This window comes from Halichoeres trimaculatus, unplaced genomic scaffold (assembly GCF_033239565.1).
Source record: "Halichoeres trimaculatus isolate MK-OKI-2021-1 unplaced genomic scaffold, fHalTri1.1 fHalTri1_scaffold_12, whole genome shotgun sequence".
NCBI classification, from domain to species: domain Eukaryota; kingdom Metazoa; phylum Chordata; class Actinopteri; order Labriformes; family Labridae; genus Halichoeres; species Halichoeres trimaculatus.
Genome location: NW_027437190.1, coordinates 11,954,465 through 11,978,356, shown reverse-complemented (window position 1 = coordinate 11,978,356; position 23,892 = coordinate 11,954,465).

Here is a 23,892-nt window from a genome sequence, read left to right as displayed (position 1 = left end):
GACTGTAACCACACTGTGTATACAACCCAGATAGAGACAGAGGGAGCAGTGGGTAATAAAAGAGAAAGAAACGTGTGCATGAAAGAGAAAGTTTAATGTTGATAATAAAAGAATAACAGGACGTGTTACCCTCTCACTTTGCCAAATAAGGCAGAGGTGCTTTAGTATGATTACCTGTGAGAGGCTGCACATTTCCTGCCAACAATCCAGTTAATTCCAAACACGTCAGGAGGCACATTATGTTGCATAATTAAATCAGCAATAAAACCCGAAGGGCTCTTGATCTATGTCCAAACTTTTACTCTTTGTTTATAGTTTTTTACTATCACTCCAACTTTTATTTGAAACCCAGCACCAGATCAGAGACTTACAAATATTACATCTTTACAGCTTTGATGCAACTCATCTGTTGGGGTTGCCCATTACGGCCGTGGCCAAACCACTTTTTGGCCACTTTCGGTGAAAATCCATTCATTGTCCTTAACCTCTTACCCCATTCAGGGTCCTGGGAGCCTATCTCTGCTGTGATTGGGCGAGATTCAGGGTACATTTTGGAAAGTTTGCAAGCATCTTCCCAGGCTAACATGCAGTAACAGACAACTACTCATGCACACATTTACACCTTCGGGCAATCTAGGGTGACAAATTAACCTGATGAGCATGTTTTTGGAGTTTGGAAACCAGGAGAGAACACAGGGAGTAAGTTACCCGCTCAACTGGGCATTCAAAACAGGCATCATCTTGTTACGATGCAATAGCACTAACCATTGCACCACTGTGCTGCAAAACCATTTCAAAAAGGATTACCTGACATTTTTGATAAAGCTTTTTTCTAATACTGTTTCTTATTCTCAGACCTTTATTTGGGCTTCAGCAGAACAACTACTCCTTCTTCTTCTTCTTCTTCTTCTTCCTATTCTTCTTCTTCTTTTGTGTGAAGTACAGGATGGAAAACTAAATCTGAAAAAATGTCTGTGCTGAGTAGATGATAAACATAAAGTAGCTGTTAGTTGAATTTTATTGTGAATAAAGTGTTTTGTTAAAAATCAAAAATCTTCTTCTTCTTCTCCTCCTTCTTCTTCTTCTTCTCCTTTTTCTTCTTCTTCTACTTCTTCTACTCCTTCTTCTTCTTCTTCTTCTTCTTCTTGTACTTCTCCTCTTCCTTCTTCTTCTACCTTGACTTTTCTTTTCAAAAGCAGCTCAGTGACAGTGCATGCAAAGTCAGTGTGATGTAATTCTGCTTAAGCAAAACTGAATGAGTATGCCATCACAAACAAACAGAGCTGTTTGAGAAATAATCTCTGTTTACAGAGACGATACAGAATCTCTAGGTGCAAGACAGATTATTAGTAAAGAAGAATTACCCACTGGCAAGAAAACCTGTGGAGAGAAGGGGCTTGGGAAGCTATTTTTCCTAGTGAATCCTAGAACCATCAGCAGACATCTAAAGATTTACTCTGCATTGGGAGCAAAGAGGAGCATAGGGATACTTGTGACCGGGTCAGTGTTTTGTTGTCTGCATGCTTTGTTTTCCTTTTTATTGTCTGTTTTTACTGCTGTTAGTCAGTGTTTTATTATGATTGATACAGTATGGGTGGTTTACTGTTTTCCCTTTGATTGCACGTTTTAATCAATGTAATTGTGCGCAGATGATGGCTATGAATTTTACTGCATGCAATATTTTGTTCTCACTGCCTCTGAAGCATACGCAGGGATGATCCTCAGGCTGCATCAGCTGAATGTGGAACAGGTGTGGGTCGCTGCTGCAAAGTGGATTATGAAAGCCAAGCAGCAAGACACAAAGACAGGCGGGGACCAATGTCAGAGCCAGTGTGAGCCACACAATCTTTCCTGGAACTACAGACCAGGGGAGAAACCACCTTAACTACTGCCTCAGGCAGCCAGTGTATGGCTGTATGGTGTGAATACTCCAGTCTGAGTTGGTAAAAGTCGTAAATGCCAAGGAAGACCGTGAGAATGCAATTTTGTTGTATGGTAAATGTTGGGAAGGCTGGCTGTGGGTGGATTGTGGCAGATCTTGGTGTTTTGGCAGCATACTGATGGTCGTGTTTATCTCCCAGGGATGAGTGGAGGGCCACACAACAGCAGCAGGCAGCTAACAGCGAGTCTGTAGAAAGAGCGGGCAGCTGAGGATGGTGCAGCTGGGGGGACCACGTTTAGCTGATGAAAAGACAGACAGTAACTGACTCTGAGGGGGAAGTTTCACTGTGTACCAATTATTTTTCTTAATAAATTTACTTTTTAAATTAAGTCCCCAGTCTGATTATCAACTCTTTCCCTCTCTGATTAAATAAAGATCTGTCTGGCAATCGTTAACTGGAGATCCAGGGTTCCTTGATGGTACTGTTGACTTTTTCATATCCCATTTATCTTTTCAAGGGAACTTCTTCAAGGTCTTTATGCTACACATATACAGAAAATATTCATATTGACTTCTGCTGATGAGATGGAGCCAGGACTTTGGTTCTACTGGTTCACTTCCCTTTGCTTGTAACTGGACGTGATCCAGGACTAAGCCCTGAAAAAGAAACTTAAGGTCCAAGCTCGGTTAGCTTGGCTCCTGTCACGGCTCCTTTCTCTCTGCCTCTGCCAGACGCTCTGCTGTTTATAGAGCGAGGAGGATAACTTTCATTTTTCTGCTCGCACTGATGGAGATCACTCTCCTAAGAGACGACTGGAACCTCCACAGTGTTTGATACAGCCTCAGCTGAGTCCATGTTTATGAGTAGAGGCCTCGTCTCTCAGTGCTCCTCCCTGGTAATTCAATCAGAGGATTAAATGTTGCAACACCAGCTCTGGATCAGGATCTGGATAATATTCTCATTATCACCATGGAGACGATTGCTTGATAAACAAAGAGAGAGAAAGTTGGCTTCTCCCTATTTAATGACACACAAGATCACAGCCACCTCATTTGCTGATATTTAATAAGAGGGATGTATTTTGCAACACTTTGTATGCATGTACGCGTGTACATAGATACATGGTCTGGAAGACAGATGAAGAAGATCCTTAGAATTTTGTAAAAGAAATATGACATTTTAATTGCATGCCTATCATTTCATAAAGCATAGATGAGCAGACATTGAGGCAAAATCTCCTGAATCTCTGTCCAGAATCCACTCTGTGGAGGAGAAACACTGAAGTCCTTATTTACAGTAATTGTAACAATCCTGGAGGTTTCTCAACCACAACCTTTAACGACAAGGAGTCTTCCCCAGAAAAACAAAAGCTACAGTCATTCACTCGAGTGTTGACAGACCGATACTTATGTTTTCCTGAGAAGTAGCCTCTTGAATTTGCCCAAAAAATTGTGGGTGGAGAATTCACAAAGAGTGGATTGCAGCTGTTAATAGCACTATGAAATGCATATCATTTGCCGTCTCTGTGAGCTCTGTCTCAAGGTCTGATTTACAAAAGTGTACTGCAGGAGTGATAGTCCATTGCAAAAACGACTGTGGAGTCCTTCAGCTCTGAACAGTTGGCTCCTGTTAGGTATCAGATAGTAGAGATGAGCTATGAGCATCTCTTCGTTTTTGTGTGCATTCTCATCCAGACAGTGCTGCCAACACACACTAGATGATGAGCTGGTTGAGGAGTTTGTCGTGAGATTCAGGACAGAACCTGTTTTGCTCCAAATAGATATGTGATGGTTCACTTAAATTGTTGCATACAAACCTGGTGAACATTGACTTAATTTCTCTGCAGCACAGTTTGTGTGAAAGAATAAAATGATGACTTTTGGCTCATTTCAGGTGGACATCTTACTTTAGAATCATGTCCGCTCTGTTTCCTCTCACGGGCTAATGTGGACATCATTATCTGATGTCTGATGATGACACGCCATGTCTGCATTGTTAAAGAGACACCCTCAAAAATTGTTAGAAAGTGGACCAGTGGAGTAACTGTCACTGTCTGTGGTTGTAATGACGCTCTTATGATGCAAAGCATCCTGTCAACATCTGGGTTTAGTTACGAAGTGCTGAGTAAGCACTGCACTGCGGGCCTGACCTGAGAGATAAACTGAAGTCAAACTCCGCCCAATCCACAATCTCTATAAGTGCTGTCGTCTTCAGCGTACTCATGGGAGATATTTAGCATGATGAAAAAAACACAAAGCCATATCACTCAAATAATAAACAACAGATTTGTTATGAACACTCTGCAGAGGAAGGCAGTAAATGACTAATTTCATCTATGATAAATGTAGCTTCATAGGGATGTCACCTTGTAATATCTTTAATAGTGTTTATTTTTCTTAATTTAGGTTTGCATTATAGCTATCTTTAACATAGCTGAAGTTACAAAAGAAAACAATCATTAATTTACTTTAACAACTTTTCAACATTTTTTTCCGTTGCTAGGCGCTGCCCAAGTAGCTGCCTGTTGCAATAGCTCTCTCGTTTTTGTCCATTTTTTGTAATATTTTTCGTCTCTTTTCGTCATCTTTGTATTTGGTGTGGATCATCACTTTGTATGAATCATAGTTGGTCATGGGCACCAAACTTTTGTGGCTTCAGCGATATATTTACTTCTTTTCTCATGTGTTTGTCTGGAGATCCTACATGTAACCATAGCTGCATTGTTTACATGCGAACTCAGCTGTTAGCAGCCTGTAGCATGTCAATGCTAACTAGTGTAGAGCTTGATGATTTCCCTCGAGCTGAGGAGGAGGAGGTGAGGACGATGTGCTGGTTCTCGGGTGTGAGCTGGGAGGTGACGACGTGGACCTGTCCTTCCATTGGGAACGTGGGATCTATCTCTGGTGGGATGGACGAGCTAGCCGTGCTAGCTCAGCGGCATCGTGCTGTTCACGTACGTGGCTGACGGAGCAGACATCGGACGCTGGCCCCACATTGGAGGAGCTTCGCTTGCTGTGAGCAGACAGGATCCAGGAGACAGAGACTGAACGGACTGCTGGGGAGGCTCAGTCCTGGACCCTGTGGAGGTGTAGACTGGCTGGGCTGGAGAGTGGTGGACGAGTGGTGGACGGTATGTCGTCATCTGTTTTCTTATGGAGCTTTTTACACTTTCTATACACTTTCTTACTTTTGTTTTATTGATTGCTGCTGTGACTCCTGCATTTCCCCTCGGGGATGAATAAAGTATTTTTCTATTCTATTCTATTCTATTTTCTGTGTCCGTTATAACTGTCCTCTTAACTTCCCTTGTGTTGTGGCTGACACCTATTGGCCACCATACTAAACCTTGTCAAATGACATAAAATCATGTGCTCATCACAAAGATATTTCTTAATTATTCAAACACAAACCAGTACATACAGCAACCTGCCAAATGGAGGGACTCATAAAGGACATGGACATAATAGAATAGAATAGAATAGAATAGAATAGAATAGAATAGAATAGAATGGAACTTAATTTGTCATTGTAGGAAGTACAATGACATTGCAAATAATGTGATAGATAAAATTATGGGATAATTAAATAAATACATCCAGAATTATATTTTTCTGAAAGCCTTTTTTCTTTTCTCCTGAAAATTTCCACCAGCTTTCCCACAAGCATTGGATGCTTGGTTTCTTGATACCGTTTCAGTTTTATTTACAGTTTACAGTTTTTATTGTTCCTAAGATTCATTAAGAGAAAACACACCCGCAGCTGTGAGAGTCAGCTCACACACTGAGATGACGAGTAAATGATTATACATGAGGCAGCAGACAGCAGGCAGCTGCTACACTACGTGTCAACTGTCTGGAGAAGTCTTTGCTGAGCTCATGCTGGATCAGTATTTAGATTGTACTTAATGGTTAAACTATAATGAATGATTTTATATTGGCTTACTTTATTATATGTGTTTTAGATTAAACTGAGAGCATGCAAACTTTGTCCTTGTGTTTTGTATCCCTCAGATACAGTGTGTTTGGTGTGTTTGTCAGGAACTAGGATGGTTGGGATGTAAACATCGTGTAGAAGGTTTAATGAGGCCCTTTTCCCTTTAGCAGTGGCACCACTTCAGCAGACCCATTTTAACTTCTTACTTAACCACTAAAGCAACATAAAGTGACTAATACCAAACAACTCCACTTATTATTCCACTTAAAATGATTCACACTGTTCACTTTTGTGATGGAAAGGTCTGTAAATAACCATTTTGTGGAAGTTTATTTACTTTTTCCCAGTTTTTCAGCTCCACAGTGATTTCTAATCTGTTTCAGTGTGTCCCAGAAAAGACTGTGGCCTGATTTGACACCAAACAAGCACTTTGGCAGCTATAATCAGTGGCATATGTTTCACAAATCATATTCTGCATGGAGAAACAGCTGTGAGTGAAGGTATCAACGGCTGAGTTAGTCAAACAAAACACTCTAAATTGAGTATAAATAATCATTTTCCCCCTCAGCAGGCTGGAAAAGGTGTAATTATGCCCTTAGGAACTGCTCTGGGATGAGAGTACTCTGTCTGAATCAGCCTTTTTTTGAGTACGTATTTTATTCTGTTTCATTTCATTTATTCACAGACACATTACAGTCATACTCTGGTGAGTCATCACAGTCTGCTGGTTCTCCACATTGATTCAGGTCAAAAGGTCTGAAGGTAAAAATGGAAGGCTGAAAAATCCCCTTTAAAGTTTACTCTTTTTTTATCATTTTTTTAAATTGTTATTGTTTTTTTTTTCAACCATACCTTGTGAGCATTTATCTGCAGATAAAACAGTTGAAAACCATGACTCAAAACCCACTGACAACTGGGTGAAAAGTCGAGAGTGGCTCAGTCCTATGGGACTTGTTTTAGTGATCAGAGGGTCGCTGGTTCAAGCCCCAAGATTGAGAAATGGGCTGATAGCTGGGGAGGTATAAGCAGAAATTCCCAAACTTAGTAGGGGTGCCCTTGAGCAAGGCACCAATCCCCCAACTGCTTAGATGCGTACTGAGAGTGCAGCACCATCACTGTCCTCTCTTATCAGTGAAAGTTCTGTACAAAAGTACTGTTTGTGGACGTGTGTGTATATATAGCATGATTCAAAGTGTAAAAAAACAACAAACAAACTGAATATTCCCTAAAGGAATTAATAAAGTATGTCTTAATCTTAAACCAATTTGTAGACAATGATTGAAGGGCTGTTTAGACATTTAATCACAAAAAAAATTTCAAGGGGCTATCCGTTTCTTTCACTAGATTTATCACACATTTACTCACATATCAATAGCATTGCATCTATAAATACAGGAGCTAGCATTTTCTCTAGCTTTTTGACCACTCAAAGAGCTTCAGCATAAGTCACATTCACATGGGGTCAGCCCTATGTTTCCACATTTCTAGGAAATTTTCAAAATTTGAGCTTGTGCTCCTACATTTCCCTTCAATTTAATTACAATCCCCTAGCAAGGTTAAAAAAATATTAGAAATGTGGGAACTTAGTCATGCTCCCTTTCACACTACGTTAATACTGTGATGAGAGAAGCTGCTATGTTGTGTCCACTCGTGTGAGCTTGCCCAACTCACACACTGCTCCAGGGACATTTATGAGGTTGTGAATTAAACCTAACTTTACAGTCGAGAGAAGGCCGACTTTAACCACTGAGCCACATACACCTTGAAGGTTACTGTGAAAGTGAAAAGAGATCAAAGTTAATATTAAAAGCTTATAAGCACAACCAGGAATCAAATCCAGGATGACCGTCTGCACTTCAAGCCATACGGCAGCATGATTTGTATCTGTCTTCAAGCATGAGTGCACCATCTCCTTTTCAGTGCCTGTGGAGAAAGATTAAAACAGCTTTTGTATCGATGTCTTAGACCCTTCTTTTTTTTTTTTTTACATCACACAGCCAATAAGCTGCAGTATCCATCACTTCTGTATGGAAACAGATTTGGGGAAATTCCATCAAAATCATTATTTTTTTCTCTTTCCAACGCTAAAAGAAACATTACAATTAAACATCACAATTAAATAACAGATTGCACATGAAAGCATGTTGATCTATTTTCACCAGTTTAAAATGGTGAAAAAAATAACCCCTAATTCGCAAATAAAGCGTGAGTGCTACACCCTACAACGTTCACACTATGCTACACTTAGAAACCACTCTAGTCACTCATTGTATCCACAGCAGGTGCTGCATTTCAACTGTGGCGCGAGCAAGGGGTAACCACCAATCTACGAATAGTCACATACACACCCAGTCAAGAAAAGGTGTTTTCACAGCAGAAATTAACCTGTTTTCAGTCTAGTTAAAGGGATCAATTTACAATTGTTGGAAAAAAAAAAAAAAAATCATAAATCTGATCCTAAAATAACAATACTATGTTACTGGTACATGAGCCAAAAGTATTCAGCAGGTCAGACCCAGAGGAAATGTGCCATTTCAGATGAGGAAAAGTTAAACTTGGAGGTGGAAAACTTCATAATATCGCACAGCATATTCTTCTTCCATGGACACGATTAGAAAGAAGAATGCATGGGCTGAAATTGCTGAAGTTTTGGGAGGGCCAGGTTAGTTTAAAATGCTAATCAGTTACCATGCAAGTATGTTGTCATGCAGGAACATGTGGTTCTCCAATGATCATGTGATCTCACGTATGGAGCAGCTATGGAGTGTACTGCGCTTCAAAAATGCGTCCAGTATGAATTGGCGTGCCCAAAAAGCACAGCACAGAATGTGTGAATTAGCCCAAATATCAACTCAGATGTCCTGATCAAAGCTCACTGGGTGAAGAGACAGAGTCCCTGTGGTCATTTTCTACAATTCAACCCTCAAATCAAGTTTTTCTGTCCTCTTTGCGATGCAATCACTGGATGTTCAGACCAGATTTTTCTCCATTTACAACCAAATGTAATCACTGAAATCCTTATTGCTCACTAGGTGGCATCTATGGTAGATGATAGTTTGTGGCAAATGTGCCAGTGGTGTCAAATGTTTTTGATTAATGGAAAAGTTCTCCAAGTTCTGGAAAATTAAGCTTATTTAAAACATGAAGAAATTCATTGAGGAAAAGCAAAATGCAGTTAAAAGATAAAAATAAATCAACGATGCAGCATCAAAAATGTCAACTTGGATGTCAGATCGTAAGTCTTCCAGCCTGTAGGGGGTAGTGGAGCATGGTTTTTGTTAATAGAATTAAAATCTGAAGTTATGAAACTAATTTCACAGATAAATCATCCTGAGTGAGTAATGTTAATTGAGTATTACTCCAAGAACTCACTAAATGTTGAATTCAGTCAAAGCATTTCATTAGCATGGCTGTATACTTTTCCTGTCTTGGAACAAAGTTTTGGTGATTCACAAACTTCTGGCTCGGCTTGTTGAGAACAAGAGTTTTAGTGGACTGTTGGGAATGTGAAGCTCTCTGTATTCACCACAAATATTCATCCTGGACTCATTTCCGTCCAACTGTCCGTCCTGCTCACCAGCATCCGTCACTGTCACCGCGTTAGTAATGGGAACTCTCTTTGATGCTCGGTGAGCTCGGCTGCAACTGAAGCGCCGGAGGAAATGTGAGAAATTGTGGTAGAAAAGTAACCTTACAGGAATGATGAGCGTGCAGCCCACCTGTGAGAACACACACACACACACACACACACACACACACACACACACACACACACACACACACACACACACGCTCTTCAATCTTCCTGTATTTCTTTTTCTTACAGCGTCTTTTTTCATCTGTCTTACATTTTGTCTTTTTTGAATCCAAGCCAAGTCAAGCTGTAGCTCTTGTTAAGGAAATTATCCTCCTCTCCATCATACACAAACATTTACTTACACACACACAGTCACTCACTCTGACACACAGATGCACACACTGGGTCATGGAAACTAGGGCAATGGAAAGCCCCTTTCCTCCCTCTCCTCTCTCCCTCTGTGTCAGTAAGCCGGCTGCAGCTCTCTGTATATCTCCTCAGCTACACACTCTCAGCATGTTGGAGGATCTCCAGCCTCCGTCAGTGATTCAGAAACCTCAGCAGCCCTCTGATTGTGTCTATAATATTTCCAGCTGAGACATCACAACCTGACTGACTGTGTGAAGAACCTCTCTCTACGCCCCATATATAAAATAAATGAAGTAACTTCTGCATAATGTAGCACAGCATTACATAAGTACAGCAAAAGCTCAGGAGGTTTCTGTGTGATGGATGCAGCGGGATGTAGTTTTCCTGCAGATCACTTTTAAAACGTTTAGTTTGCTCTTTTATTTTCTCCTCTTGTTTTTTTCATGTGATTCAATCATACATAAAACCAATCTTCTACAATAAAAACCTCAGGCAGCCATTGAAGTCGACATGGTTCTTATTCTTTTATCTCCCGCTACATCCCTCACTCAATGTGGACTCATGAATCCCCCCATGTGCTAATATTGAACCAATATTTTGGCTCAGAGTTTTTAGGCTTTCAACAGATGTTGAGAAATATAAACATTCAGGGAGAAAGTACCAGCTCCATATGTGTCTTTAACCTAGATTTGACTTCTCTAAATAAGACTGCAGTGACTTTACAATAGATGTAACAAAAGGTGCGGTCACACTGGCCATCTTACCATGCCCATGCACGCTTCAACCATTAGCCAAACAGAAAACGGACCATTTGTACTAACAGTGTAAAATAATCTGTTAGTAGTATGCATGAGCCAGGTCAACAGGCCATAAGGGCGTTAAATTTAATGGAGTTATACTACACCATTACAGGCGCTAACGGCAGGATCATAGTGCCTATTCAGCTGTTTAAAGGATGACATTGCACATTGCGTTACAGTTTGAGACAAAATCTCCAAAGACAGCAGACAATCTTTTAGAAAGGTGGAAATGTGTAGCCATACAGCTAATTTAGATTTGGGGGACACAACATTTTTTCAGTGACCAGATAAGATATAGGAGACAATCGAAGTCTCACACCAGTGAGGCTCAATGCAGTTTAACAAGTTTAATACGCTGTTTGCTTTTAAACGTCTGAGTCCTTCAAGATGTATGTGGTGAAAATTTGAAGTTCATAAACAGTTTTAAGTGTTATTCATCAAAGTACTGGGGCATTGCTGTGGCGGTTGTTCCTCAAAACAGTTTTCATATTACTGATTTAATTGAGGTTTTCTGCTGTGCGCTTGGAAACACCACACACATTGACTCTGTTCAAGATCGCCAAACTTTCTCTTTCTCTTTGTTTACCTGATTGACTCACTGATAACAGCTGTTCGTCCATGAATATTCATGTAATAAAATCTCCATTTCTCCAGCTGAAAAATGTTCCTTGATATTCTCTCAGTCACACCATCACCACTTGCCAGGTCTATTGCTGTTTATAAGTGGTAGGCATGCGCAGTTTGACTTTGCTTGATGGGGTTTTCCAGGAGGTTCCCCTGAATTATGACGTAATCTGAACCTGCATCGCTTTCATGGTGTACTTTGTTAACTGGATTATTTGCAGTCGTGCATACAGCTAACGCTGCAGCTAAATGGCCCGTTCCATAACAGAACGTTGGGACGAATGGTCCTGTTTATTTAATGACTGAACATGCATACGGGCCCAGTTCATTTTGCCAGTGTGACTTCTCGACATGGTACACTTGGTTGCCTTTGGCACACTTCACAGAGATGCACTTCGGTATTTTAAAAAATAGCTGGGGGTATTAGAGGGCTGTGTTGGACCAAAATGACATAAGAAAAAGAGTGACTGGGGTAGTAACCTTGCTCTCTGTGTTCATTATTGTGCTGACTCTGATGATGACATAGGCGGGCCATGCATGTTTCGCATTATGAGGTGAAAATGTATTTACGAGAGGCAACCATGCTTAAGTCTGCTTCTTATTGGAGGAGTTTGACTAGTACCAGGAATGGTTAAGTACAGCACGGTACTGAGTGGATGTGACCGCACTTTTACCGGGTATAGTTTGAAAAAATCACTCAAGGGCGTCTGTCCTTGTTCTGGGCCGAGGTTATCAAGTTATTGTTTTATAAAACTATTTGTAACTATGTAAAATGTTTTATAAATGGGTACACATATCCATAACTACTTTTAAAGATCTTAAAATAAAAAACACACAAGAGAAATACAACTGATACATGAATCCACAAGTGTGTGCACAGAACTGCAAGGACGTGGTCACACTGGCAAACTGTACCCTGCTAAGCACGCTTCAACCCTAAAGGTAAGATCTTTTGACCACTGTGACCGCAAGTGTGCAGTGCTTGAGCATGATTCACTTCTCCACTTTGAGACGCTTCAGAAACTTTGGTTTTAGCACGGTCCCCTCATGTTAAAGCACAAATACGCAGACGTGAGGCATGATCCATGACGCATGATCCCTGTGACCGCTCCTCTTTACAATCGCTTTAAACAGTAGTAGGGGTGTTAGAGCATTGTGTGGGGGCAAAACGTCTTAACATTAACCAAGAAGTCACTAAAGTTGTAGCAGTGCTCTTTGTGTCTCGTTGTGCTGACTCGGATGAGTTTGTGCTTCAAACGCTTCACAATGGTGTAGGTGACCGCTGGCAGCACTCTCCAGCAGGGGAACTGTGCTGCAATCGTGCTTGAGTTCAGCAGGGTTCAAATGACCAGTGTGCCCACTCTAAATGTGTACCCTGAACTGCATACTTGGTTTATATTAGTAATGTTTGTCATACCTAGAAAACAAAGTGTTGTTGGAAAATGTTCACCACCACCACTTTCTGTCTAGCAGATGATGTCTTTACTTTGACCTGATTGCACAGATCCCAGATTTTATTTCTGTGGTGCCTGAAAGTAAATCCAAAAGCCCGTTCTTCAGTCCCCGTCCCCTCTGCTCAAAGAAATTCCATTTCTAACGTAACTGAACCATAACAAAGTAATCTAATTTAGTTTTATCCAGACAGTATCTTTCTCGTAAAAGTGCATGTGGTCTTTAGGATTCATGACGTCAGTGAAGTTACTCAGCAGCTTGCCTTGAATCTCTGATAAGTTTGTTTTAATTTCATGTTAATCTCTTCTAACAGCTCTTCTGACGTAGTGTTACTCGTCAGAGGTCAGGGAGCTCAGATAAACGGCAGACTCCTTTTAAGTAAAGCCAGAGTGGATGATGACACAGCTCGATGTATTGCAGCGGATGTTATCTCTGAGATGTGTAAGAGTCTGAGAACTTTGCGACCACACTCGTTCAGTACAGTAATCTTCAGCTCGGCAGTCTGCAGCCAGTGTGGGTTTATCTGCGATGGATTCTTAACCAGTAACTCTGCCTCTGTACCTTTGGGAGAATTAAGCTTATCAGACTTTAGTTCCTGTGACTCACAGAGTGCCAGCAGGGGGAGGATTAAATAAAAGAATATGAACTTAAACAGTGATGCTAACCATGAGAGGAACTTTAAAACATGAACCTGAAGATTTGACTGGTGAGAGACCTGCTAAGGCCCACCAAAGGTTATGATGATTATCATATTACAAAGTACCTAATCAAAAAATTTAAAACATAAAAAAGTGCTTTTATAGAAACAAAAAAAATATGAGTTCGAAGATGGTGACAGCAATGTTGACAGGTTCTGTGTATGAGGAGGACAGACGACAGAAACGAGATCAGAGCTTGATGACACAGGTCTGAATGATTTTGTGTGATTATGAGGTTTTTGCTCTGAATTTATCTCCACATCCACAGGTTCTCTGTCTTTGTTTCTCTTACAGCCTCTGTCCCCTCCTCTCTGCCTGTCTCTGTTGCATATGAAAGTGGGATTTATTTCCATCGCACTCTAGTGAAAGCCTGATGACTTCTTCACACAGCAAAGCTCCTCTATTTAGTTCAAATAGCCCGATGAAAAGTTGGACAGGACGCTGATGATGCATAGCTGCAGAACTTTTTTATGTGGCACACTGAAGAAGTTATCCAATAAATGTGTAATATATACATCTGTTATCAAGGGTTCAAAAATGAATACTAATTATTTATCAAAACTTAGTCTGTTTTTCTGAAGTGAGTCTGACACAGCACCCTGCAGGAGCTCTGACATCATCACACCTTTACACACTATATAGGTTGAGCCTGCTGAAATGTAGAAGGGTCTCAGTGTGTGATTTCACATTTTTACAGTGAATTTTTTTTTTTGAAAATTTTGTAAATTTATTAATTTTTATTTCTTTTTGCAAATGTTTGAAATTTAATTATTTTGAAATTGTTGCAATTTTTTGAAATTCCAAAATTTTCCATTTTTTTTAAACATTCTTTGCAGATGTTTGAAATCTCAACTTTTTTTTTTTTTTTTTGCAAATTTCCTTAATGTTGATTTTAAAAGATTTTGCAAATTTTTAAAATTTCAATGTATTTGTGATTCTTGTAAAATTTTGCAACTTTTTGAAAATTTTTGCTACGTCTAAAAATAATTCTGCAAATGTAATAAAAACCATGTAAATGAGATCTGCTCATTTGGCTTCAGCTCTTTTTGCAGCTTGTTTCAAGTAAAATATTCAAATTAAAAATCTTTGTGTTCATAGTATAGTGGAGCACATTTGAATATTTTATTATAAAAGTTTTAATATTTTAGAGGAAACAAGATACATTTATGGGATCAGCAATAACCATAGTGACAGTGCAGATTTCCTCCACCATTATTCCTGTGTGACACTTAAACCAAAGGAGATATATGCTACAAGGGTACAAATATCATATCTTAGCAACATAAAAAGGGTTACATCTATTTGCTGGTTTGATTCATAGACTGTAAAAAAAAAAAAAAAAATATGGACATCATCTTGCTCAGCTAGAAGTGAGGTTGCCACAAAAACTGCTCCCCCTGGTGGCTGGCTGCAGTACAGGTAAAAAAAATCTGTCTCCAGTCATTCCAGATGGGCTGTGGTCAAAAAAATAAAAAAAAAATAAAAAATGAATACACCTCATAGAAATGTTCTTCACATCTGATTATTGTGGTGATTTGAAGATATCATTTGGCTGTCTTGTATTCAATCCTCTTTTTTTCTGAAAAGTTTTGTTTTCGGTAGTTATAAGAGGTTCAAAATTAGGCTTTGCATCATGTTTAACGATGACTGACAGCTGCTGTTCTTATGTACGTTTTGGGGGGGATTGTAAAATATGTTGGGAGGAAGAGTCAAGAAGTGATTAAACTCTAAAATGAGTTTTCTCCCAGAATCCCTCACACACTGTACTGCGTAGACTCCGGCTGCACAACGGCTGCCAATGGCTGCGCCTTTGACGGGGGTATTTCGGCTTCAAAACCGTACAGTGGTAAATGGCGGAGCCACGCTGCCCACTCTTTATACAATCTATGGTTTGATTCAGAGACGACTCTGAGCAGCAGACAGAAGAGATCTGTGGAGCTGAATCTCATACAGCTGATGTAAACATGTCAATATGTGAAGAGGAAACAGATCAATCTGCCCTCCCTGCTGCTCCATCACTGTGAGCTCAAACTCGTCCCTTACCACACTGAAGTGATGTCAAAGCAGGTGTTTCTTTCCCCTTCACTGATTGATGGGAAACACCTACAGTCCAATTCTAAACTAAGTGTAGTCACATGTTACCATTTCTACCGCACTGCTGTGATTCAGTGTTGATTCATCTTTAAAATATGACATCTTGAATGATTTATATGAAATGACCCCAGATCCATGTCTCTGTCAGAGGAGGGTGAGGGAAAACTACATTATCACACAGCAGGGTGAAGTACTGCAGCAGCCGTGCACTGATGTAAATTCTGAATAAAATCTCCAGACCACTGTGGTCTGATTTATAAAGCTGGTATCATATTTGACTGATAAATTGCTAAAGTGTTCTTTAAATGACTGAGGCCAGTTTTCTGACAGCCTACAGTACATTGTACACAAACCACACAGAGACAAATTACCCTTCACTTTTTGGCACCATCGTATACGCTCTGCAGACTACCACACATGAGGCCTGTTGGCAGAGTAAGGTATGATTACAGAGGATCACTCCAGGGTGTTGCTAAATATGTATCAAGAAAGACAAAACCAGATTGTCAGAGAAAGGAAGAGAGAGCAGCTTACTTTTAACGTTTCACAAACTGTCTGCTGTACTTCTCTGACTCTCAGTTTCTTCATCTGAGCCCTCATATGTGAGTCAGACACATACAGTATACACAGAGATTTGAGGGTTACAGTTCACTTAGAGGCAACTGCCTTCATTCAACAGTTTTGAATCAGTGGTGTCAAAGATGAAAAAGACTAAACCAAACCCAAACATGAGGCAGACATAAACACACAGCCACAGTCATCTGCATCCCTGACCTCTTCTTAGATTAAAGAGAGACAAATTTACCTTTTTGATATCCAGAGTGTAAAGGCTGCGGTCTCCAAACCATCATATACCAAGCTGAATCATTCCTCCCACTGAAACCTTTTATCCAGGGATTTTCATGGAGTTTGGAGCATGTTTTAACTCAGCCCAGATGATCCTCTGACCTTTCCTGTATTACAGGTCAAAGTTTTCATCAAAGTGAAGTATCATATCTAAACTTTGCAGAAAGTATGACCAGCAATGGATCCAACACACATAAAAAACTGCTCTGATCAGTTCTGTTTAAGCTGTTTCAGAGAGGAGTTTGATGGTCACTTCAGAGACTCATTGCAGTCATGCAGTTATTACTAGGAGTACATGGGCACAGCAGGAACCAGACCTGGTCTGATGTTCTGAGAACTCAGATGAGATCTTGTTTCACATGAAAGGTTACAGACAGGGCTGCAAACCCAGTGATGGGAAAATAACTTTATCAAAGTAATTATAAGTTATGGTTATTCGTTACCTAACCCAAAAAAGTAATTGGAATTACTCCTCCATAAATGTAATTAGCTCCCAGGGACAGAAATTGTTACATTACCTTTTTAAAAAACCTTCAAATATGTACAAAAAGTATTTTTTTGAGCAGGTTTTGCACTGGGACATTGCATAAACTTCACATGTATATTTTTGCCTTGTATTTCAGTGATGTTGAAGTTGTGCCTGTACTTCTGACCTGAAAACGCCAGTTTGAACACCACAGACCGCTTCGGACTCGCCATTGTCGCATCTTATTCTATTGTGTGGCTGTTTGCAGCACGTTAAGGTTTGTAACAGCATCATCTGCCTTGATCTCTGGCTCTAATTGGCTTACTGTGAAATTGTAATTCACATTTAGCCAATCTTTTGTGTCACCCTTCCCCCCTCACCAAAGGACAATCAGAAAAAAAAACGAAAACATTTTATTTGCAGCTCCTGTCCTGTACCTGGCTGAGCGAGCCAGATCAGACAACAGCTGTTAGATATCAATACATAATGACATAATACACAACCTGCCACATTTTATATGGCGTCATATTTGTGTCATATGTAGAGCGAGCGATAAAACACAAATACGAGCAAATTATCTCATACCACGATAACAATGTAACAATTAAGAGATAATTAATTAGATTACCTGTTGTGTGAAAACAAAAACGTTGTTAGTAACATCGTTATTATTGACGCCTCATTCTCAACCCTAGTCTCTTGTTACACAGTACAACAGGCACGTATTGGGACTGAGTCACACACATGGAAGCACGTAAGCACATACGCAGCCATAGGCTGAACCTGTGGCTGCCTACCTGTCAACTGAGCGGTCCTAGTGCCCGTAGTGTACAGCTGGCCATGCAGGCAGGCAGCCATACACACAATATGTGGCACACAGACAGAAAAAAATATATGCATCTTGCCTTTACCTATGTGGCCAGGACAAACAATGTCCCGTTCGGGACGCGCCTCTTTTGGCTCAAATACGGGTTGTTCCAACTAATGCGGGAGGGTTGGCAACCCTAGGTCCTGACAGTTTCTCTGTGATCAAGTTAATGATTGATTGTCTATTCTAAGGTCAGAAACTTGATGTTGTATTGTGACTGGCACACAAGTCCAATCGATTACGTAACACCAATGCAGGTTTAGACTGCAATGTCCATTCCTCCCACCACCCTCTACGTTCGGAGTGCTTGATTTTACATAAGCACAAACCACAGTCAGAGCCTTCCTTCCCCCTTGACAAAAAGGAGACGACTTCACTCTCAGCTTGGGTACCTGTCACCCTGGGCCATTATAGAAAGCATGTTTACAAAGTCCCCTCTCTGGCTCTAAACCCAGCTGTATTTGAAGGCAGCACTCACACCATCTCTGGTTCCACTGCGTGAGAGGTGACGTTCACATTTGGCCAGCCAGTCTGCTCTGTCAAGGATCAGCACAGCTTCTGCCTGCCTCCTGGCTTGCAAAGCACCAAATTTCTTACGTCACAAGTGGATGAAATATGAAAAGCACCTGTGGCATCTGCAGAGGCTCACAGAAAGTGTTTCTTCACCAGTGTACCAACAAGACTCTGACATGAAACCAGTTTTATGGGATGCAAATGGACACGAAACCAAATCCAAAACCCAAATTGCTGATATGAGAAGTATTCAGCTGGTGAAAACACCCTTCAGAGAGGTTAAAAAAATCTGATGAAGCACAGTCATTAAGATCGCCTGTTGCAGTGCGTTATCTTTGGGGCTTTCCACCACTGCAGGGCTCCCAAATCACTCACATGTTGTTTTGTTAAAATCAAACAACATGGTTTTCATTTTGGTCCTTTTTTTCTCTCAAACCTCATAAAAAGCTTCATACAGGCCGCTGTGACTGATCTGTTCATTTCTGCTCTGCACAGTTTATACGATGATAGAGAACATATATATTATTTCATCAAGCAGATGTGTTTCATGAAAACAATTCCTCAAGGTTTCAGCACAGAGACATGTAGGTAACCCTCTCCTCCTCGGTAACATTACGTTCCTGCCTCACGTCTCTGTGTTCAGACAGAGCTCATGTTTAAAGATCCCAGATTTTAACATCAAGGTTTCATCTCTCTTAAAAGGATCACAACTAATTTACATCAACAGGAACAAATGTGCTGGAGCTAATCAAGCACAGAAACCAAGCACACACACTCACAGTTTTCTGCTTTTCACTACACACCCACTAAATCACGGCTGGCCTCTCGTCATCCTTTCCTCTCCTGTTCTTGATGAATTTAAGCCTTCCCCACAATCCTTCAGTCAGACAGGTCATCCAGGATCCCAAACCACACAGGCAGGGTCACTGCAGATTCAGAAACAACACACTCACACACTCACATGTATGCAAGCAAACATGCTTCATGAAGAGACAGAAAAGTCAGGCCCCGCGGTGTGTTTGAAAAGCACATAACGAAGGGCAGTGATACAATCAGACAGCTGCTGCAGACAGAACAATAACACCTGAACTACAGAGAGAAGACAGACATATCACCAACACCTTTATCATCAGAAAGTAAAGTCATGATGTTCCCTGTTTCATCCCAAAATATGGCCTTAAACCCTGCCTGACCATGTCATGTGATGGCATATGGAGTATGAATTTTTAATTTAGACCATGCTCTCTCTTACATCTTAAACTCACATTTATTAAAAACAGCTCAGGCCTCACAGTGGAAAGGCAAAAAACTTCAAAACAAGAAAATGATATCAACGACTTTAAAGGACCTCGACATGAAGCTACCAACTCTATGGCTGCAGAGAAGAAGGCTGTGCAGAGGGTCGTCAAGGTCACACAAAAGGATTATCGGAAGCAAATGAACATTTAGAGCTGAAATTTACACCTGAAGAGCAGGAAAAAAACCATTTGAACTTTTAGCTGCTATGTATTCGTCATATTGTAGTTCTACTTATTGTTGTTTTTTCATGTTATTGTTTTTTTGTCTTATTGTCACAATCTGGTGTAACTGGGACCCAACACATCTACCGTTTTAGTTCACAGTAAACTAAACAAAATCTTCTTTCCAAGCTGTTAGTATGCTTTTTTTCCCTCATATGTTCTGGGAGTGTGCCCCAGTGTCCAAGTTTTGGAGGAAGATGGTAGCCTTTATTATCTATTTATTTTTTTTATTTTTTTACTATCATTATCATTATGTTTATTTTAATATATTTTCAATAATTTTACAGTTCTATTTATTTTGATCATTTTTATATGTTTTATTTGTGTATTCATGGTATTTGTGAATACATTTTGCATGGGTATGTGAACTTAATACATCCTGTCCATCATGTATATATACCTGTTTACAGTAAAAAATAACAGTAAAAAATTCAAGTTAAAAATTCAAAAAACAAAAACAAAGTCAAAGCACAGATGACTTAGTGGTCCAGGTTACGCTTCATGAGGTTTGCCCCATGAGGTTTGCCCTTGCATGGGTGGCCTTTTTCTCGCATGCCACTCCCCACTCTCGCCCTATCTGTTACTTTATCCACTGATCTCCCATATCCAATTAAAGGCATTACCCCCCCCCCCCCCCCCCCCCCCCCCCCCAAAAAAAAAAAAAAAAAAAAAAAAACAGGACATAACCTCTGCAGGAAAAAAAAACCACAAATGAGAAAAATGTCTAGTGATAATAACTTTGCTGTTATTATCACTGCTCCTTTGTGTCAACCAGCAGCCCATGCCTTAACCAGCTCTGATGCTGTTGCCTGGATTGCAGGACAAGATTGTCCACGATTTTTATTGATAAGACACATTCCTTTCACATCTGCTCTCCTCACATCCTGACTCTCAGAACTGGTCTGAGATTATTATTAAGGTTTTTGCCACAGCGTCAACAGGCAGAGGCAAGATGTACCAGAAATCTAAGCCTACCTGTATTAAAGTATTAGCAGCCACAGTAATGCAAACAACCTTATACATTTTGTTCCCATGCTGTATAAACACTACAGATATCATACAGTGCATGTTTTAATAAAACACCTTGTTTCTTCTTTATGACACTTTTTACTAGCTGTTGTGTTGCAGAGAGCCTCTACAGAGAGACTGTATACTACATAGTTAGGTAATGATGCAACATGTTAATATTCTGGTTAATTTGAGGTGATAATTTTCAGGCTCATAGAGGACTACACTTCTACACAGAAGTTAACTTGTGACCCTTTGCACATAAAATAATCCACACACGTGCTTCTTCTGAGCAAGACTGGGTCAGAAATTTACATTTAACAATTTCTTCAGGCCCAAGCAGAACATTTTCTGCATCCATCATGTTGATAAAAGCTCCCTCTACATTAAGTTTTTCATTTTTTACCTTATGTACAGACACACATTTTTTTTTTATATTTGACACAGTTTTCAGCACTGGCAGCTCATTTGGGTAAAATGTTTCACTTATGAAACTAAAAACCTTCAACACCAGTGGATCAGGTTGATTAGGACTAAAAGTCTTGTTCCCTCTTGATTCTCTTTCCCTCAGAGTTTTCCCAGGGTAAAAAAAGCGACACATATTATACAATCCTAAATCTCTTAATCATTTCCAGCCAGCGACCACTCTTTATACCCCTAAGGAAGTATGTTTTATTTCTTTCTTTTTCTCTTTTGCACACTCATGCCTTCAGTTTTCCTGCCTCCTTCTCTTGTTTTATTTCACATATCAATGTGAAGCAGCTCCATGTATCGTGCGTCTTCCCAGAGGCTGTGCAGGACTGACAGTCCTCTGCTGCTTCCACTGTTTCCACTTCTGCTCTGCCCCCTGCAGAGTCCAGTTTGGTCCTGATGGGAACCATATTGTGGGATCTGTCAGGTTAGGCAGGGACTTCAAAGACACGTAACTTTAAATGTTGTGAGCAATTATCACATGCACACGCACAGACATCAAATCCAAACACTTAATGAAGTTATGGCCTGCAGTATTTCTGCTGTAGGAGCAAAGGTCAGAATGTGATGCATAAATCAAAGGACAGCATTTGAAAAACATGTTGCTCTGTGTGTTTGTTTTTATTACAGTGTTCATGTCAACTTAAAGTGCAAACCAGAGGGTGGGATGATCAACCAAAGACTGAACACTGCAAACTGTTAATCTGTCATTTACATTTACTTTGAAAATGGATTATCTATAATTTTGCTTGAAAATTGGCAGAAGCTCACACTGAACGTTAACGTTGACTTGTTGGGAGCCTGATCATAGATTTTTCTTGTTTTTTGTATTGTTTAAAATGTTTTTTTTTTTTTTTTTAATTTTTATATTCCTTCAATGGTTACTGCTTCATAATGTGATTTGTATGTATATGATGAGGTTTGTGATGTATATTCCCCAATGCTTTGGCAACATTTCTATTTTCAGGTCAAGCCAAAAAGCTTGTTGACTTGAATTGAATTGAGTCTTACAGTCCGCACCTCCTACTGCAATGGAAAGGATCCCTGCAAACCAAGTCCAGAAAGAGATTTAATCCAAACATATTATATCCATGAATAGATTACTTTAAATCTACTAAGGCTGTATGCTTTCACTCAAGTTGACTGTAATCCATTTTACTGCATAAGAACTGGGTTTAGATTCTGCTTTCTCATGTAAATAAATCGACCGTGGGAAACAGGACATTTCTCTTCAATAAGTCTTCCCTTATAGGTATCAAATTGTATGTTACTGAGTTCAAATGTATAATGTAAATGTATAAAAAAAACATTGATCTTTAGATTGCATTTGTATTTATATGGTTTTGTGTACCTTTAGTTCTTCTTGATCAATCCCTAGTTGTAAGAGATGTGTATTCAATGTTTACTTTGAAGCAGCCTGTCCTCAGACTAAAGCTTCTTCATGGAGACTTTATTGACTTTAGTATGACATCAGTCACTACAGTGGACTGTGAGAGTTTAAGGTGCATTTTGAAGCTGCAAAGTAACAAAACAAAACAAAACAAACAACAACAACATTCATTGTGGGATAGATAAGGACAAGAGTCATTTATTTGGTTCAAACATTGGGTAAAGTTTCCCCTTTGACGTACAGGTGCAGACAATGTGACCTCACATGCCAAAGATCTATACAGTGACTCCATTTGAATAAATCTAGTTCATGTTTTTGTCCTTCATCTTTGTTAAAACTGTTGTACAGTAATATAATTAACAACTCTTGTCATGCAATGAGAAGGCCAGAAGGATTTTTTTTTTAACTTTTTGATAGTCAGAAGCTTTCTTAGGAAATATAAATCAGCACAGAGCGTTTGTGCAGCAAAATGGTGACCAACTGACTCTTAGTGATGGTTTTCAAGGAGCACTGTATAGAACATTGTTAACCCCTTTATTGAATTCCAAATTTCTCCTCCCTTCTCTCATTTTTTTTGTCATCTTGACATAAAAGTAGACATAACGTGATGTCATAAAACAAATGGCATACTCTGCCAATAGATGTCTTTATCAGATCGTACATATGCAGCCATTCACAGGGGTTCAGAAATGTGCTACACAGAAAACGGAAAGTCTACAATTACTGCGTCATTTTCTAAATCAGGCGTTAAAGGCTGCTACAATCACACAATCCTGGAGGGACTGGTACAGTGACAGCTCTGCACATGTTTTAGATAGTTCAGATACAGCACTATGGTTTTAATATCTAATCTTATGTTCTTGATCTAAGTGAGAAAAGTGTGACTTTGTTGATATTACTGGACTAAAACCCTCTGTAGATTGAAATATGATAAACCATAGTTATGGGTCATGGGGGCAGTTTGGATGTCTATGACTGGCTTTTGACAGTTAAGAGAAGTCAACTCTTAACAGTATGATTGATTGATTGAGAAAAATGGGGATTAGGGTGCAAACTTTTCACCTCGTATTCTACATTAAGTCAGTCTTTTTCTTACACTATTGTTTGCAGAGTAGCAAACAGCACCTCAAGGAGGCTGTCAGGACACAAAAAACAACAAACTAGCTTGGGTAACTAAAAATTCTCCTCTAGGTTATACCCAATGTACTTTCTCTCACTGATATTTGGTTTGACATCCAGCACTAACACAATGCAAACCTGTAAGTGCTCCATGTCTATTACAAAACAGGAGTTATGAAACATGTAGGACTTCATGTAAAACAGGCACAAAGGGTCTTATAGAGAACAGAAGATATAAGTAGTATAAACTGCTGTTGTTCA